This window comes from Myxine glutinosa, chromosome 1 (assembly GCF_964187855.1).
Source record: "Myxine glutinosa chromosome 1, kmMyxGlut1.1, whole genome shotgun sequence".
In the NCBI taxonomy this organism is placed as follows: Eukaryota; Metazoa; Chordata; class Myxini; order Myxiniformes; family Myxinidae; genus Myxine; species Myxine glutinosa.
The window spans coordinates 196,710,349-196,730,252 of NC_136261.1; the positions used below are offsets into that span (position 1 = coordinate 196,710,349).

At 42.8% G+C, this 19,904-nt stretch overlaps 1 long non-coding RNA gene across 10 annotated transcripts in view; it reads right to left on the bottom strand.

Annotated features, from left to right (window-relative positions):
• Window positions 1–19,904, bottom strand: part of LOC137432691 (uncharacterized) — a 79,932-nt gene that overhangs the window by 9,168 nt on the left and 50,860 nt on the right. For 6 of the 10 annotated variants that reach the window (XR_013624145.1, XR_013624135.1, XR_013624140.1 and 3 more), the window contains 3 exons: window positions 16,374–16,472; window positions 12,028–12,086; window positions 10,784–10,834 (listed from right to left, as the gene is read on the bottom strand). This is a non-coding gene — a long non-coding RNA (uncharacterized LOC137432691). The remainder of the gene's footprint in view (window positions 1–10,783; window positions 10,835–12,027; window positions 12,087–16,373; window positions 16,473–19,904) is intronic. The other 4 variants (XR_013624137.1, XR_013624136.1, XR_013624134.1 and 1 more) reach the window with 2 other exon arrangements.

The window sequence follows — 19,904 nt, forward strand, 5'->3', positions numbered from 1 at the left end:
CCTAATATAATAATACTAATATAATATAATACCCGAACAAGCTGCACACAATCTGAAGCACAGCAATAAAAGGAAGGGAAAAGTGCGGATGAAATCGAAAAGGACCAAAACAAACAACAACCTGACAAATTAAAATAGGTATGGGGAAGTCGGAAAAAACATCCCAATCACCTGGATAAGGGGAGTGCTTGGGAATGTAGTATTTTGGTATAAGAGATCAGAGTATGAATGGGGGGTGGGGGGGGGGGGTGTTAGAGGAGTGGGTGACCTGATATAATGGTGAACAGCTGTCATGAAGCCCTGGAGGGAAGAATGGGACTGAACAGACTGAGGAAGTTGGCTCCACATGCAATAGAAAATGGGAACAGATGAGTGGAGATGACCAGTGAGCCTGGAATTTGGGAGTTTAACCCATAAATAGCATCAGGCCACGACCGTGGCCGACGTGTATTCAAATGAGTTTAAAGTGACATCAACCCAAAGAACGAATCATGACTTTTCTTACAATGTATAATACCATGGTAACTTATGAATCCTTGCTTTTAATTGGTGGAGAAAAGCTAATGGGTCAAACTCATTTGACACAAAAATTGACACTCACATTGACACAAAAAGCATTTCTGGCCTACTCACCAGTAAATCCAGCACTTTATGGGTTAATAAGAAGAGGGGTATGCCTAATTGTGTGTACTGTGCAGAAGCCTGCGAGTGATAAAGCCGAGAGGGCAGAGGGTGCCAGGCTAAAAAGAAGGATGGAGAATACAGAAGCCATCAATCTTCTGCGGTGCGAAAGTAACAGGGCAAGACACTCAGCTTCATATCCGGGACATCCCAATGATGTTGAGGGCCTTGCTTTCCACAGCATCAAGAAGGGCAAGGTGTGAGGCTGGAGTGCCAGCCCAAAGGAAAGAGCAGTGCTCCAACCTGCGAATGAGGGCCTTGTAGGTTGTCAAAAGTTCAGATTGGCCAAGGAAAGGCCTTGCACAACAAAGGAATGTCCAGTCGGCAGCTGGATTTGAAGGCGATCTTGGAAATATGGACTTGGATGCAATAGACAGTGTTTGAAGATCAATGCAGGCTGACAGACTGTATCAAATACTCGAGATATCTCCAAAATGGAGTTATTGACATAAACTGCAACCCCGCCACCATAATGGGGTTTCAGCCTGTCATACTGGAAAAGGAAATATGGTACCCAGGGAAAGACACTGAGGAATCAGGGACATCCAGTGGGAGGAAGGATTCTGTAAGGCATATGATGTCAGTTTTACCAGTGGCAACTTAGATTAAGGAATCTCTCAAATTGGATTGAAGACCTCAGATGTTGAAGGTCGATAAAGTTATGGATGGGGGAGGAAATGCTGTTGGCAGGGAGTGGAAGAGATGGAGGAGCATGGAGAAGAGGTGGAGGTGGGGAGCATGGAGAGGGGGAGGCAGGAGTATGTGGAACAGGACGTGTTGTGGAGCATGTAGGGGGTCGGACAAAGGGGAAGAGGAGAGGGGTCCTTGAAGAAGGGGAAGAAGAGAGGAGCTGGGAAGCAGGGGAAGAAGAGAGTAGCCAAGCTGCAAGGGGAAAAGAGAGGGGCCAGTCCACAAGGGGAGAAGAGAGGAGCTTGGCAAAATGAGATTGATAAAATGAGAACCAGCTTACTGGGGTAATAAGCCAATCAAATATCCTGCGTCGGAGTCGCGACCCACCTAGGATTGTACTCCTTAGCCAAATAAAAACTGCTTCGGCAGCCCTATGTTCCGCACGGCATGAAAATAATGGTTATAAGGAAATAGTTAAAGCGAGGGTGGTGAATAATGGGAAAGGGAATGGAGACGTGGTGAGTGGGAAACTGTTGGATGGAGATAGACTGAGGCGTGAGATCTCATTACGAAGAACAATCGACTCAGAGAGCATAAAATTGACGGCAGCGCAGACAATCAGGAACGATTACTTTGCTTTTTGGAAGGAGATCTCTCGGAGGATCAAGAGAAGCGACCACGACCAGGAAACCGGAAGTCACAACCACCTCAGGTTATCTTTTGTTCCTCTTTTCTCCTGCCTGTGGAAATGTTTCCTGAGTAAACACAACCGCGCTCTTCCTTATACGGATTCAAGTTGACAATACGTTAACACTTAACACCTCAAGTTACCCTCGATCCCTACATACGCCTGATCATTTATACAGGTTGATTCAAGTGCGTACTGTAATTACTGAGATTGTTGTGTGTGAATTTTTATTCTTTGCATAACTCATAAGGCTCAGATAAAATAATAAACATCAAAGGCTGACAAACATGTGGGGTAAATTTCCTGATTGCGTTGCAAGGGTTAAACCGCTCAGCCCTTCTTATGGAAGTATCGTAGTGAGTGAATCATCGAGATCATCCTGGTTATTTCACACCCCTGAGAAAGTCAGGTGAACCACCGGGCAGTCAATGGTGAACCTTCAGCTCCCAACACACATTCCTGATTTCTTGCTTAAGACCCAAGGTCTCCATCCAATGTTGAGAGAGAAAAGCAGCGGCATATCCAAAGTTGAGCGATGAGGACCGAGTCCAAACTGATTAATCAAAGATCAAGTCATTTGAACATATGTAGGAAAGGATTGATGTTGACTGGATAATCAATTCCATGACTCTGCTTACAAAATAAAGTAAACTAACTGATGTTTAGTTGAGTGGAACTGTTTTAGTACACCTCTTGTCTTTGGGAGTGATTTTACTTGTCAGAGGCAGCCGAAGTCCTCAGGTGAAGGACAAGCTGAAGATGCAGACAGAGGAGAAGTGAGAACAGAAGAGCAGAAATTGAAAACATGGGCACTGATGCCATCTTGTCCTGTCACAGAGGACAAGGTCAAGACTGGTCAAAATGACTTCTCCATTTTTGGGTGAAAATGCAGTGTCCAGGTGATATTAGGAGTTGTGAGGTATGGGAAGGGTTGGTGGATACACAGACGGATGGGTTGCTACATGAGCTTTGGAGTCAATTATTATAACTCTTCTTATACCTCTTGTGTATGGCATAGATGGATAGCAACAAATTAGAATCTAATATCAAGTTTAGATTGCGATTCGACGGCTTCATGAGTAACCTCGTGAATGCTCTTTAAATCTCCCTTGAAGTATCTTGTTGGCCATTTTACTTTGATGTGTTGTGCGGTCTGGTCTGTCTTTTCGCTTGCATTTGTGAAGAAAAAAAATGGACTTTCTATGAAGTGTCTGAATTCAGTTTAAGGAAGACGACATCTTCCGAGGTAGCTTAACTTCTAGTTGTGATATGGTTGGGAAGGTAATGTGGAGTGTGACCATATCTCTTTGCAGCGTTCTTCTATGGTCTTGTTTTGTTGATAGAGGGACTTGGCATGGGTTCAGAATGGCTTCCCGGATTTCACCCAAGGAGAGACAAATACTGTATTCAGATATGCTGCTTTGTCATGTGCAGAGTTTACATTGCAGTCATTTGTAGTACAAATGTGGAGCATACATGAGAGACAGACCTAATACTGTAAAACCAGGTCCTTGAGGAAAAAGACAGGTTGGAGAACTCAGTCTTAAGATTGGCCTTTGTTACGTAAGCAAGCTACTCGATAGTAGCTGCTTAACACCAAGTCGGTGTACTATATGGACTAGAAGGTAAAGCTGCATGGGATAAACCTGTGCAGGAGGAAGCAAGGTTTTACCTGCAACATGGACATGCCGCAGGTCTACAAGAGCTTTGTTGTTGTTGTTGTTGTTCCTGGGATTATTGTTGGGGGTCGATTATTGAAATGTGCACACATTGGTTGGACAGCTCCCGGACCACGCCCACATCTGTCGCCTGACTCCACCCAGCATAGCACCTAGACAAAATGATATGGCCGCCATCTTGGTCTTCTAGTGGGCTGAACACATTAGGCCTGCAGGCCTCTGCTGATTATACACTGTCCAGGTTTGTTGCATTAGATTTCCAGTGGCTTTGTTTGGGTCGAGTGTTATTCATGACGAGGAACCCCGAAAAATCTAATCATTTGTCGACTAATAGTAGCTAAGGCTTAATCAAGCTCGTCAGAACGCACAGTATGTGCCAGTCTATACTACGCATGGTATGTCCTCTCAACTACCAATGCACGGTAATCAAGTGTTACCGTTACTTAATCAAGTTTCATGTTATGCAAATTGTAGGGAGGACTTGCTATTTGCCAAGATCAGCTTTGGAAAATTCACTGCAAATAGTAAGAAGGACAAACTCCCAGAAGGATTTTGGCCTTTTGCAGTTATGCCATAGCTGGTTGTAGTCAAGCAAACTCCTAGCCAACTTGGACGGTGGCATTTTAAATTGCCACAGGTGAAGAAGAGAGTTGTGATAGGTTAAAGGTTAGTCAGTAGCAGTAGAAGAAGAGGTGTTCACACATTCATCATTGCTCAGTGAACAATATAATAAACAGATGAACATTTAATGGGTAGATGAGAGGAGGTATAAAACGAGGTATTCCAAGAGATGGGTTTAATCAGTGGAAGAGTTGTGGAGGATGGAATTCTTAACATTAAAAGCAACATTATTGTGTGGACTGGGTCAGGCCTGTCAAAGTGGAAAGGGGAATAACCAGAATGAAAGACAGAGGAGGCAGGACCATCCTGTGAAAGGAACATTTGTGTTCAACACAATATTCAGAGCAGCAGCAGAAATCTGTAGGGAGAGATCTGTGACATTAGAATAGAGTCCAACAATGTTAGAGGTCAAGTCAATACTGTTAGGAAAGAGGGAAGAATGTGAACTCAGCATGGACGACGATTTACGGAGCATGGTCAAAGTACAAAGGAATCTGTGAGGGAAGGGATATGTAGGGAGGGGAAGGGAGAAAATAACATAAAGCAAGAACATGGATGTGTTAATAGCCTTGTGCTAGCATCAATGGCAAACTAGATTCTATTTCCAAATGCTAAGTCGAGTAACACAAACACTTGCATTACAGCCGCAGGGTGAAGAGATGAGCAGTTGAAAGCATGGAGAAAAACAGCTGCATGAACGTGACTGAGGACGGGGGTTGTGACTTTTGGAGCCAACCAGGAAGGATGGAGGGAAGTGGATAGAAGGAAAAAGAAGCCATGGAAAAGGTGAAATAGACAGAGGGCGTATATCGTTCATAATTGACCTGAAGCTGAGCATGAGTGCACCAGGTTTTGAGAAGCATTTGGAGTTAAAGGAATGAGTTATTGGGAATGCATGGGAGATTTATGAATGTCTTCTTCCAATTTCCAATTGATAAAGCAGGTAATTTTGCTATTAAAAGTTGACATCTTCTTCTTCTTCTTCTTCTTCTTCACGATTAGTTGTGACGTCACAACAGGAAGTCGGCCGCCATATCCGTGCTGTCTATACGGGTTACCTCGCGGTACGATTTAATAATAATAATAATAATATAATAATAATAATAATGTTTATTGTCCACAGAAAATGGAAAATTGCACTGTTGAACAAATCTCACAAAACTCACATAATGATAAATTATGGCAAAATGATAACCAGAGTACAGCAAAAACACCTATCAAACTATCATGGTTCACAAAAAGAACAATTCAGCAGACAACTAGAGTGTCCCCACTGCTACCCACGAACCCCATTTAATAACGCCACCTTCCATTAAAAAACCTGAACAGAAAACGGTACAAATGATTTCACAAATCTACTGGTTCTGCACGTCAAACCTCTTAACCTCCTATAAGACCTCGTCTATTCATAAAACGTACATAGTGGGTGGATAAGATTTTGCATAATGGATTTAAGTAAAGCGGCAAATAATTTTCGAATTTCTATAAATATGTTGGGTCCATGTATCCTTTGTGGATGAAGTAATACAAACCGAGATGGTTTCATGCTCCACCAATGGCCGAAAGACCCTAAGTTTGCCAGAAATTGGACGAGGTTTGTCCGAAATACTCAAGTGTGGATCAGGCCGACAAAATGTTCACTTTTGTGTTTGGAACATTTTACAGAGCACTGTTAAGAAACAACAGAAATGGCTAGATCTTGTGGTTATCCACCATGATAAAGTGAAAGAAACAGCTGTCACTCAAAACTGTAAGACAATCTCTACCGAGCTACCAGCATATGGACATGGACAATTTGAGCGGTGAATAAAACACCTTTGTTGGCCTGTCGGCGACCGATCTCACCTCGCCCCCACCCCTCTCATACCCCTTCACTGGGGCGGGACATCCACACAGCACAACACGGCACGGAACGGCATGGACACGGCACAACATGACCACAGACACAAATGGCATCCCGAGAAAGCTTGAAATGGGACACACCTGTAACATACAGGACACTGGGTCAGTCAGCCTGCTATGGTGGGACAAAGCGTTCATCGCCAAGTGTGCCTGGGCGGCGTCCATGCTGTGCTGTGTCTGAGCCATGTCCATGCTATGTCTGTGCTGTGTCGTGTCCATGCTGTGTCCTGCCTGTGCTGTGTCTGTGCCATGTCCATGCTATGTCTGTGCCATGTCATGTCCATGCTGTGACCGTGCTGTGTACATGCTGTGTCTTGTCTGTGCCATGTCCATGCTATGTCTGTGCCATGTCCATGCTGTGTCCTGTCTGTGCTGTGTCTGTGCCGTGTCTGTGCTGTGTATGTGCTGTGTTGTGTTCATACTGCGTCCATGCCATGCGTCCAATGTTGTGTTGTGCCGTATCTTTTCTGGCGTCATATGACTAATTTATCAATTAATAATCACTCCTAATATCAATCACTAATAATCACAACTAATTAATAATATCAATTAATTAATCAAATAATAATAATCACTCAGGCCAACTGGCACGGTCTTCAAGCAGCCATCAATCATCTGGACTGGTCTCCCATCTCTACTGCCTCTGACATAAATTCTTCCTGGGAATTCTTCCAAAGCAAACTGCTCTCTCTCATGCACAGATTTATCCCATCTCGTCTTCTGTTGTCATACCCTTCCTCCCATCCATGGTACACGGAATCTTGTGGTGAGGCTATTGCCCAGAAACAACTTGCTTTCGTCTCCTGGAAAGCAAATCCAACGGAAGGAAATCTCATTTCCTTTCACAAAGCCCGAAACAAGTGTGTGTCCACCCTCAGGAGAGCCAGGAAACAATATCTCTCCGTTCTCAGGACCGAACTCTCTTATCTGTCTCCCTCTTCCAAATCCTGGTGGCGTCTGGTCAAATCTGTTTCTGGTGTTTGTTCCCCCTCCATCCCCTCCCTCACCTCAAATGGCCACACGGCTGACTCCGCACGTGAAAAAGCTGAATGCCTCAACTCTGTGTTTGCCTCTAAATCTTGTGTCCCAAACCCATCCCTCTCTGTACCCACCGTACCCAGTCGTACCCAGCTGCTCCTGGACTCTGTGTCCTTTCCTCCTGACAAAGTGGAAAAGTTTCTGTCAACCCTCGACTTGGATTCTGCAACTGGACCTGACGGCATCAGCCCACGGGTCCTAAAATCATGTTCTTCCGCTCTTTCACTCCCTCTCTCTGTTCTCTTCACCCTCTCTTTTGCTCAAGGTCATCTTCCATCTGCTTGGAAATCTGCCAACATCACCGCTTTGCACAAAAAAGGTGCAAAAACAGATCCCAGCAACTACAGACCAATCAGCCTTCTCCCAATTATCAGCAAAGTCATGGAATCCATCATTGCTTCAGATATGAAATCTTTCCTCTTCTCCAATGGCTTGATCTCTGATCATCAATTTGGTTTCAGACCTGGACACTCTACTCTGGACATGCTGCTTCTGCTTTCTCAACAATGGATGGAGGTCCTCAATGCCAAACAGGAAATTAGAGCAGTCTCCCTCGACATATCACGTGCCTTCGATACGGTCTGGCACCCCGCTCTGCTCACCAAACTCTCCTCTTTTGGTATCCATGGAAATCTCCACGCATGGCTGGTGGACTTCCTCTCTAGTCGTAGTCAACGTGTGGCCCTGAATGGGTTTCTCCCATCTCCTCTGCCTGTTCAGGCTGGAGTTCCACAAGGCAGTGTTCTAGGCCCTGTGCTTTTTCTGGTCTTCATCAATGATCTCTCTGACTCTCTTGAAAATCCTCTGTATCTCTTTGCTGATGACTCTACTCTCTGTCGCTCCATTCTTCATCCCTCAGATCGGCAGTCTGCTGCCTCCTCACTCTCTGCAGACCTGGACAAAATCACAGACTGGGCAAACAAGTAGAACATGTCTTTCAATCCTGACAAATCTCACACTCTTACGATGTCTCTCCGAAAAGACCGACTGGACAACCCTCCCATCCACTTTCTGAATAATCCTCTCCAAGAAGTTCTGTCACTCAAGCTTTTGGGTCTCTCTATCTGCCATGATCTTTCCAGGGAAAACCACATTTCAAATCTGGCCTCCAAAGCCAGTCGCCGACTGGGCATCCTCCGTCATGCGAAGTCCTTCCTTGGCACACCTGAGCTCCTCACCACATACAAGGCTTTCATCCGCAGCTCAATGGAATACTGCTCTCCCCTCTGGGCTGGTGCTCCTGCCTCACACCTAGCTCGTCTTCACGCTGTTGAAACCAAAGCATTCAGAATCATTGGAATCTCCCGCGATGAAGCTAACTCCAAGGGCCTCTCACTCACTCACCGCAGGCAGGTTGGTGGTCTTTCCATCTTCTACCGACTCCTCTCTGGCCTTGCCCCCCCAGCTCTCTCTGGGCTCTGTCCCGCAAATATTCCTACAGGTCGCACAAGATCTGCCTGCAACCCTCTTATGGTCAAACTGCCAAAATCAAGACTCTCTGCTCACCTTCACTCCTTCATTCCTCTTTTCTCCCACCTCTGGAACAAATTCCCTCACTCTCTTCAATCCCACTCCACCCTCCAGGTCTTTAAAACAGCTGTTCACCACCATCTCTTATCTTCCCCCATCCAAAACCTTGATCTTTTCTACCCCCGCTAATTTCACCCCAATTCCACTTTTTTGAAATACCAACTTCTGTCCTGGAAGTCATTGGTGTCCTTGTGTTTTATATTTCTCCCTCCACCCCCCCCCCCCCTTCCCATGCCTCCTCCCCCCAAGCCCTCTCCCTTCCACACATCTCCCTGCTCTCAAATGTTGTGTTTGTGTGCTTCACCTTCTCTCCCCATCTTGTTTTCCACTCCCGCTTTTTGTGTGTTTTGTTTGTCTGGTTGATTTGTTTGTGAAGTAAATGTTAGCTCTTTCACGAGCCTCGATTCAGTATACAAAAAAAAAAAAAAAAAAAATACAAAATCCCTGATAAACCGTCAATTGAACGGAAAAGCAAAACATACCAATCTGTCGTGAACATGTGCCTGGCGTTTTCATCTGCACTACTAACACCGCCATTTTCACTAACATCATCTTCGTCTGAATCACTCGCACAAGGCTCAAAATGACAAAGTTGCATAATTCTCCCGAAAGTGTTTCCATCACTAATTTTGGCTCCAATAGTTTCTTCAAAATTCCACTGATCAGATTCAATATACTGAGAACCTTTAGAGTTGCTAATGACGGCGAAATCAGTATTGAAATCCGAGCTCAAAATACACTGTTTCTATATGTAAAGCTGCCATTTGGATCAAGGTGAGTTCATAGTGTGACGTCACTGGCAAAATGGAAAACTAGCGCTTTTTCGAAAGCTTTTTTTTTAGAGAGCTCTAAAGCTTTTTTTGACACTTTATGATTGGCAAAGAGAATTCCAAAAACTTTTCCCCTCCAAATTCGACCATGATTAATCATTTTCAATGGTTTTCTGTAAAAAGAAATTTTTGCATTTGGGTTCCCCAATGAGGATGGAGAATGATGATAAGGAGAGAGTGAGAATAGCAGGGTCATTTGATGATCATAATGAGAAAAAACTGAAGGTAAGTGAGTGAGCACACTGTGGCAAATCTAAGACTGGAATATAATAGAGGGATTGTTATTATTTTGTGGAAGTGGGATGGGTTTACAGTTGGTCCACATGAGTAAAAGGAAAGGTGTTATGGATTCATCATTGCTCGGTGAACAATTCTGCATACCAAACCGATGAACATTTTGGTGGTTGATGAGAGGAATGTGAAGCTGGAGTTATTTTAGGGGGTCGGGGTGAGTTAATCCTGTGCAAGAAGTGTGGGCTATGGAGTTTGTGACATTAACACAACTACATCCCCAACAACTATGGAATCCTGATTCCATTTCCTGGAGACGTGTAGCTTTCATGATATGCCACTGTGCCAAGAAAAATGTTTGTGTTTGGTACACCTGCTAGTGTCCTGTGAACCTTCATCTTAACTAGCGATGTTGGGTAGGTGAAGCATATAGGGAATGTGGATATGCAGAAATGATTTGGAAGCGAGAGGAGAGCGAGGTTAAAAGAAACTATCGACACACAATGAAAACCTAAATTTGGGGAATGCTTTGACAAAAGATCTCCACACTGGACCAAAAGCTTACACCACCTTACCCACTTCTCAATATCCAACAGGCTCATATTTTCCTATTAACACCTTCTCCATGGGATGATGATATGTTTCAGTTTGATCCAACGGGCCATGATTGGCTGAAGAGCTTGGCCAAGCCGACAGATGCCTGCAGATCCGAGCTTGTGCTTTAATAGGCCCACAAGTTCGGATCTACGGGTTTATGGCGGCCAGCGAAGACTGGAACCAGCTGGTTATGCCCTTTTCCTTCATCCTGTTCTTTAAGCATCCTTGTGAAGCACATGCAATAATACTCATTTATGAACCACATGTAACATCAATTTATGAGAATATCAGGGCATTGAATTGTCAAACAAGCTCGTATTAAAGTGTTTAATTCCTCAGTGAGATGAATTTCTTACACAAACACCTGGAAACTTCCTTAAATGCGAGGTGTTTTCTTCATTTCATGTCTGCATAAACCAAAGAGATGCTTCATGTTAATTACGTGGCTTTTTGGAGCTCTCAATATATTTTTGCATGAATAAAAAGGTTAATAGACAAATAAAATACACGTACGATAAACAAATAGCAACACTTCAGGAAACAAACGATCGATGGAGTTTTATTTTATTTTTCGCCCCCCTGTAATTGAGTACCAGTTCACTGGTAACTCCCTGCTTGTCGTAAAAGGCGACAAAAAGGGTTGGCGGCAGGAAGGGCATCCGGCCGTAAAACATTGCTTCAAAAAGGGGACCACGGTCCCCGAAAAAGGCCAACCCCCGCTTTGCGGGGAAAATGGCCTCTAAAGGTGGTTATATTTATATTTATAACTGGAACTGCTCCCCACGCAGCGGGTTTCTGAAATCACTTCTGTGGTGTGTGTGTGTGTGTGTGTGTGTGTGTGTGTGTGTGTCTGTCCAACTTCTTTACCATTTGAGCTTTGTCATCAAATTTTCAACAAAGCTTTATTATGAGAATATGAAGAAGTCAAATTAATAATTTTGTCAAAAGGTCAAAGGTCAACGTCACATAAAATCGACAATTTTCATCCATTTGACTTGAAGTTTTAACAATTTGCATATTGGGTACTGCCTGGGTTCACCAGTGAAAAGCTAGAAGCTGATTGCTTTTCTAGCTCAAAAGGTCAAAGGTTCAAGGTTGCATAGAATCATCAATTTTCATCCGATTGACCTGAAAGTTTAAGAATTTGCATATTTGGTCACTGAATTGGTTCACCAATAAAATGCTAGAAGCCGATTGTTTTGAGGTCAAAGGTCAATGTCACACAATTGTCAATTTCCATTTGATTGACTTGAAATTTGGGCAGGGTTTGTGCATTGGGTCACTGAAGCCTATTGCGTTTGAGGTCAAAAGGTCAAAGTAGCCTAAAATCGTCAAATTTTGAATGTTTTATTTAGTTATTTTTACGGAGGAAGAAGAATTCTGAATACAAAGCGGATGCGGACAGGCTTTGCCTTTTCAGATGTTTTATAGGTCTTTTTGTTTTACTTGTCTGTGCCAGTTGTGTGATTTGCTTTTCTGTGACACCATGATGACTGTGCCTTCTCTGCTTGTACCTGTGAAGCTATTCATGCAGAGTAGAGTTCTGTTGCTGCAAAATTATTAACCATGTCTTTGTAATAATGTTGCATTAATGTGTTACCTGTATCACGTAAGGCCTTGCCATCTTCCCGATCCGTCTTCATCTTGGTGTATCATCACCTGCAGGGATTTTGATAATGCTGGGATTTTGGTAATGATCGCCATCTAGTTAACATCTTAATGGTCTTCATATGCACCTCCTGCTAATGATGCCTTATTGTGGTCACTCGACTGACCCACCCCAAACCATTTGAACAACTCATGTTCTGGAATTTCTCCACATAGAGTGGATTTCTATAACTTGCTGGATAGCTTAGACTTCGAGGTATATGCACACATCTCTGAGCTCTCCAGCCTGGGTTGGAATCTAGACTGAGCTTTAGACTGTCACTCTAGTGTTTCACATGCAGGATAAGGCATCAATGTGCGCATCGCTTATCAGTAGGAAGTTAAGCCAGAGGACTCTTCCACCAACACTGGTTGGCGGTGAACATTGAAGATTCCACAGTGTCTTTCACAAAATGTAGCTGAGTAATAACCGGTACAATGGCCAAATTCTAAATTCCTGCCACAGTCAAATGTCAGACCTGGCCAGCCAGTTTCTTAAGGGCTTGGGCCAAGAACATCCGCAGGCAACCCCACAAGAAGGTAACAATAATTGGGACCATTAAAGAAGAAGAAGCAGAGACAATGGGTTTCTGCACTTATACATGGTCTTTCCATATTTCCATTTATATGATCTCTCCCCTCCCTCTTCCCTCACCTCTGTCTCTCCTCCCCCTTCCATTCCCTTCCTCACACCTCCCTCTCCTGCCTTCCCTTCCCCACCCCCTCCCCCCCTGCCATGACGTGTACTCCTGCTAGTTATTGTCCCCCGTCACACCGCGGAGCGAAAGGGGGACTATGGTTTTCCCTTCCATCCGTGTGTGCGTCCGTCCATGTGTGCGTGCGTGCGTGCGTGCGGACGTGCGTGCGTGCGTGCGTAAGCGAAGGACCGAATTCTAATTTGGTGTGTGGGTGCAACTAGGCATATGGAAGAACCCTATTGAAAATTAGGTCGCCAAGTCAAAATCCAAGATGGCCGCCGCCATGTATGTCTGACGCCATGTATGTCTGAACCTTGTGAGCGGAATATCTTGAAAAATGAGCGAAGTACCAACTTCTAATCTGTTGTGTGGGTGTATCTTGGCATAAGGAAGAACGCTATTGAAAATTGGGTCGCCACGTCAAAATCCAAGATGGCCGCCACCATATATATGTCTGAACCTTGTGAGTGAAATATCTTGAAAAATAAACGAAGTACCAGCTTCTAATCTGGTGTGTGGGTGTATCTTGGCACAAGGAAGAACGCTATTGAAAATTGGGTCGCCACGTCAAAATCCAAGATGGCCGCCGCCATGTATGTCTGAACCTTGTGAGCAGAATATCTTGAAAAATAAGTGAAGTACCAGCTTCTAATCTGGTGTGTGGGTGTATCTAGGCACAAGGAAGAACGCTCTTGAAAATTGGGTCGCCACGTCAAAATCCAAGATGGCCGCCTTGCGTCTTCCACTTTCTAAACTCACATCACTTCACCGACGGGGGACCGAGGCATAACGCTTGTTTATAACATTGTATTGAGAAGAGGGTTGGGGTTTCAGGATGTGTTGGACATTGAAAAGCTATGGAGTCATTGGCTTTATGGTGGTTACCTTTTGCCTGTGGGCCGGCGGCAAGATTGCCTGACCTCATATCACAAAATACACTCTATAGTGGCCTACCTGAAAAGTGTGCAGGGTCCAAAATTCTGATATATAAGTAACATAGCCCCTCATGCTTGCTGCTGATAATTCCTCTTGTTCTGTAGATTTACACGGGGACAGGGTTTTGCAATCACTTCTGTGTGTGTCTATCTGTGTGTCTGTCTGGGCCGTAACTTATTTTACCATTTGAGTTTTGTCATCAAATTTTCAACAAAGCTACAGTATTATGAGAATATGGACAAGGCAAATGAATAAATTGGTCAAAAGGTCAAATATCAGCGTCACATAAAGTTGTCAATTTTCATCTGATTGACCTGAAATTTTAAGAATTTGCATATTGGGCCACTGAATTGGTTCACCAATCGAAAGCAAGAAGCCGATTGTTTTTTTTTGATCAAAAAGTCAAAGGTCAAGGTTGCATAAACTCGTCAATTTTCATCCATGTGACTTGAAATTTGAGCAGGGTTTGCATCTTGTGTCACTGAAGCCTATTGCTTTTGAGGTCAAAAGGTCAAGATTGCCTAAAATTGTGAATTGTTTGTATACATATTTTTAGCTGTTTACGTCATGTTTAGCATACGGAAGAAGAAGTCTTGGATTTTATCTTCTACAGAAAATAAGTTGAAATGGATGATCTTGTCCATGAAGACCATAAAACCTCCTTGTTCTGCTTTCTCAGCAGTAATCTAAGAGTAGGCCCTTATGTGTCGCTACCTTGACCAATTTTTAATTCCAACTTTAATCTCTGGAGGGCATTGTATCAGTGGCCTAACACCACCCTCCCCATACACACACACATACACACTACAAAGCAAGTTCCCTTCTGACCATGTGGCTCTTATATCGGACTTTTGAAATGACGTATGTACACTAAATGAGAACTTTTGCCTATGTGCTTATTGCACTAATCTACTCGCCGGAAACTTTTATCCTGCCGTTGCTAGTGCAAATTCTGTAATTCAAATAGGGTTTTAAACAATTTTCAGCATTTGAACAAAAGAGTGGCAATTCCAAAACGGTTAACCACATTTGTTCTGTTCCTGAATGCAAATCGGACTCGCGTAAATAGAGGAAATATGTGAAATATCCGTGGATGAGAGCTGTCAGGTTCATACAATTTCCTGTTAGTACAAGCAAATGTCGGCCATGGATATAATACACACACACACACACACACACACACACACACACACACACACATAGGGATGCCTCTCCTTTTACCAATGGATGCAAAAACCTAGTATAATTTATTTTGTGGCCTCGGAGCAAAACAAACAATATACTGTATTTATAACGGCCTTCACAGCTCCTGTAACCACCCCCCCCCCCGCTCCCACTCCCAACATGGTTAGTAGTAATATCACCACTTTACACTGATCCTGTGAATTTACAAGCCATAGGCACTGTATGTGTTCAGAAGCACCTAGTCGAGATAAACAGTCCATTCAATGGTCGTGATCTGTTAGGGGTTTGTGTAGCCCACTTTCATCTACTTGGGCCTTGCTCCGGCCCCCATGGTCTGGAGCTTCCGCTTTGAGCAGCTGCCCATTCGGCAAGCTGAGAAAGTTCTCCAAGTATTTCGTTGTACAGAGGTACAGCCCTTTTTCTCAGGTACTTTCCGAAGTATTTTCAACTTCCTTTAGAGCTTTGTGAGCCATTTTAGGTAACAATCCTCATCCCCGACAAATATATACTTTCTTTCGAATTCTGGGGAGGATTACGCCACTTAGTGCCATATTGATGGGATCCCAGGGTCACATCCCAGACGATGTGTTCCTTTGTCCATTATATAATACTGTCCATGTAAATCATCTAAATGTACATTTGTCTCTTGGTGTCCTTGTTCTGCTTATGATATATGCACACGAGCTACTCCATGAACCTATATGATCACGATCAAAATAAAAAAGCAACCATGGACTGCAAACCGATGAATGAGCAAATGAATGAATCAATGAATGAGCAGCATTATGTTTCTATTGTATCATTTGTCTAACCATAATGCTATCAAATCGCATCTCTATCCGAGCCTTTTTATTTTCTGTGAGTGATTTTTTTCATTACGTTTTTTGCTGACTCACACAGTCTGTTTGGATTAACAGAATTGTAAAATAATCGAATCTTCATTAATTGATCAGCCCACAATGCAGTGAAGTCCCTCAAGTTCTTTGACTTCACCACCGATCAGAGTTTTATTGGACTGCTTATGTCCAAGCTGATCGTGCACTTCCTGTGGATTGACACCCCTGCAGTCCACCTTTAACTGGATATTATGGAGACGAAAGCTCTGAACATCATGATCATCATTTACGAAGAGGCAAAATCACAAGACCTAATATTCTACTGAAACTACTGACCGGTTTGTGGCCTAACAGTCTTAAATCCTTTTCATCTGGTCTGGCCTGGCATACTCTTACTGAAGCTTCCTGCCCCTCTAAAGTTCCCCTCCCTAAATAATACAGTACATGCATTCATCATGTAAATTCCTCCTTGTTAATGTTCCTAAATCCATCCTTTATTCTTATCTGCACTTTTTTCTCCCTCTTTTCTCCTTCCTATTACTTCCACTACAACTTCAAGATATCACATTATCAACACTTCTTGCCACCATCCATCCCTCAGTTTTCATTTCCATCCCTGATAATCCACGATTTCATAATCTTACCTGCAATCTTCTCTCTTCTTTCCCCCCCAGGTGCTGTTTGTACACACGTCCCACACCAACTGTTCACCACTGCTCCACGGTCAGGACGATACCTATCATCTGTCATTGTATTGGAAAAAAGAAATCAACACATTCTGTCAGGCCAAGTCTGTTATATGCACGTATATGCATGAACTTTTATACTGCATAAGGAATTTTCCCTACAGTCCCAGAGAAGATTTCTCGTCTGTTGCGTACACAGTTTACCACTTTCTATCATCATAACAAGTTGGTGGCTATGACATTTAGCCTTAGACTTCCTGAATCAGCTGCATTTCCACCCAAATTCTGCCCCTAAGATGGTACAGGTGCATCAACCAACCAAACCTCTTTGTCTTCACTTTCATAAGTACGAGTATTCTGTTGCATTACTTTTACTCGCTTTTTCAATCCCTGCAAGCGCATTTTCTGCTGACTGTGAAAATATCAATCCGAACACACGAACAAATCTCCTCTCTCTTCTTCTCTTCTCTTCTCTTCTCTTCTCTTCTCTCCTCTCCTCTCCTACATATATATATATATATACAGTCACGTGAAAAAGTAAGTACACCCATTGTAAAGTTTTGACTTTTTCAACATATTTCAACATACAGCTATTTGATCTTCATTTCAACAATATTGACAGATAAAGGTGATATAATATAACAAATACCATGAAACATTTACATTTTGTAGTCCATTGTATAATTTAAATAAACATAAATGCAAATTTCGCATGTGGAAAAAGTAAGTACAACCTTGGCTCCAATAGGTGGTATTGCCCCCTTTGGCAGAAACAACCTCAAGTAAGCGTTTCTTATAACTGTCTACCAGTCTCTGACATCGACTGGGAGAAATTTTTGCCCACTCGTCCATGCAGAATTCTTTCAGCTGTGCGATGTTTGAGGGGTTTCTTGCATGCACAACTCGTTTCAAATCCCCCCACAACATATCGATGGGATTTAGATCCGGGCTTTGACTTGGCCATTCCAGAACCCTCCATTTCTTTCTTTTCAGCCATTCCTTGGTGGATTTACTGGTATGTTTCGGGTCATTGTCATGTTGCAAGGTCCACCTTCGGTTGAGCTTCAACTTTCCGACAGATGACCTCACATTATCCTCAAGCACCCTCTGATACAATGAAGAATTAATAGTGGATTCCATGATGGTGACCTGCCCAGGCCCTGCAGCAGCAAAGCTGCCCCAAACCATCATATTTCCACCACCATGCTTTACAGTTGGTATCAGGTTCTCGTGGTCAAATGCTGTCTTTGGTTTTCGCCAAACATGTCTTCTGGTACTGTGGTCAAATAGCTCTACCTTTGACTCATCTGTCCAGAGCACATTGTTCCAAAAGTGCTGGTCTTTGCCTCGGTGTTCATTGGCAAACTTTAGTCTTGCCCTGATGTTCTTTCTGGACACCAAAGGTTTCCTCCTGGCACACCTCCCATGTCGATCAAATTTGTGCAGCCTCTTTCTGATGGTAGAATCGTGCACTTTGACAACAACAGTGGCAAGAGCTACCGGTAGGTCCCGTGATGACATTCTGGGGTTCTTAGAGACTTCTTTCAGCATCTTGCGGTCTGCTCTCGGGCTGAACTTGCTGGGGCGGCCTGGCCTGAACAAGTTGGCAGTTGTTTGGAATCTTCTCTACTTGTACATGATCTTCCGACAGTCGAATGATTAATTTCAAATTGTTTCGAGATCTTTTTAAAATCCCTTCCCAGACTCGTAGGCATCTATAACCTTCTTTCTGAAGGCCTCAGAGAGCTCTTTTGATCTAGGCATGGTGACGCCGCACACTTCAACAACAAAGAGCAAACCAAACTAAATGTCTGAGGTTTAAATAAGACAGGTTCCTCCAAGATCCTCTCCAACAATGTTCTAATCATTTGCACCTGAGCTGGTGCACCTGATTCTAATTTTAGGTATTTGAAGTAGTGATAAATGTAGGGGTGTACTTACTTTTTCCACATGCGAAATTTGCATTTATGTTTATTTAAATTATACAATGGACTACAAAATGTAAATGTTTCATGATATTTGTTATATTATATCTCCTTTATCTATCAATATTGTTGAAATCAAGATCAAATAGCTGTATGTTGAAATATGTTGAAAAAGTCAAATCTTTTCATGGGGTGTACTTACTTTTTCACGTGACTGTATATATATATATATATATATATATATATATATATATATATATATATATATATATATATATATATATATATATATATATATATATATATATATATATATATATATATCTGTGCAGTGTCTGTGTTGTCACTGAACTACTCCCTCAAACTTTTGTGAAATTGTACCAAACTTCTGGTATGCACCTATCTCTCCCGTGTGTATGTCGTAAGGGTATTTTTTTTGAACAAGTACAAAAAGTTTTAATTAAAACAAAAGCCGCGTCGTGTTACACAATGCCTAGATGCAGCTGTGCCTATAACGTCGATGTTATAGGCACAGGACATTCCTATTGATTCGATTACTTGATGTTATTTTTGTGCAAAGTGAAAATATATCTCGGCAATTTCCGTGTGTGGCGACGAATTTTTAATATATCTCGGCATTTTCCCATCTGTTATTTCAGGCGGTGTATGACTGACCAGGCCGCGATTTAAAAAATATATATCTCGGCAATTTCCCGTGTTTGGCGACACGTGAACAAAGCTATGCTCCTCTCTCCACATTATTGTGACGACGTATAAATTAAATATTTCATCGTGACGATTGTCATCAAATGGACGAATTTTTAATATATCTCGGCATTTTCCCGTCTGTTATTTCAGGTGGTGTATGACTGACCATGCCGCGATTTAAAAAAAAAAATCTCGACAATTTCCCGTATGTGGCGACACGTGAACGAAGCTATGCTCCTCTCTCCACATTATTGTGACGACGTATAAATTAAATATTTCATCGTGACGATTGTCATCAAATGGACGAATTTTTAATATATCTCGGCATTTTCCCGTCTGTTATTTCGGGCGGTGTATGACTGACCATGCCGCGATTTAAACAAAATATATCTCAATGGACTTGAAGTTACAGGCCTTGAGAATTCATTTCTTTCTATAAAGGGCAACTTTCATCGGATTTTCTTCACGTTTTTTTTCAACCGAGTCTAAAACTATGTTAGCGACTGTGAAAAATGAAATGATATATCGAATTTGATTTGAAAGAAAACTGTGTGAGAGAGCAAGACACCACGGGCCTACAAAACAGGCCTCAAAGCTATGCGAGTTAATAAAATGGTGGATATTTGTTTATATGAAGCCTCTCCCACAATGGGTGGAGCTATGGTTCCCAGAATGGGGTGGAGCTTTGAGGTTTTGTCTTCTCTGCAAGAACAACAACAAGAACAAGAAGAAGAACAACAACAACAGCAGAGGGCACTCTATGAGCAGCGTCTGCGACGCGGCTAAAAATTTTGAAAAAAAATGTTTGTTTTTGGGGCACCATCATTTGATCTAGGCATGGGGGGGGGGGGGTTTA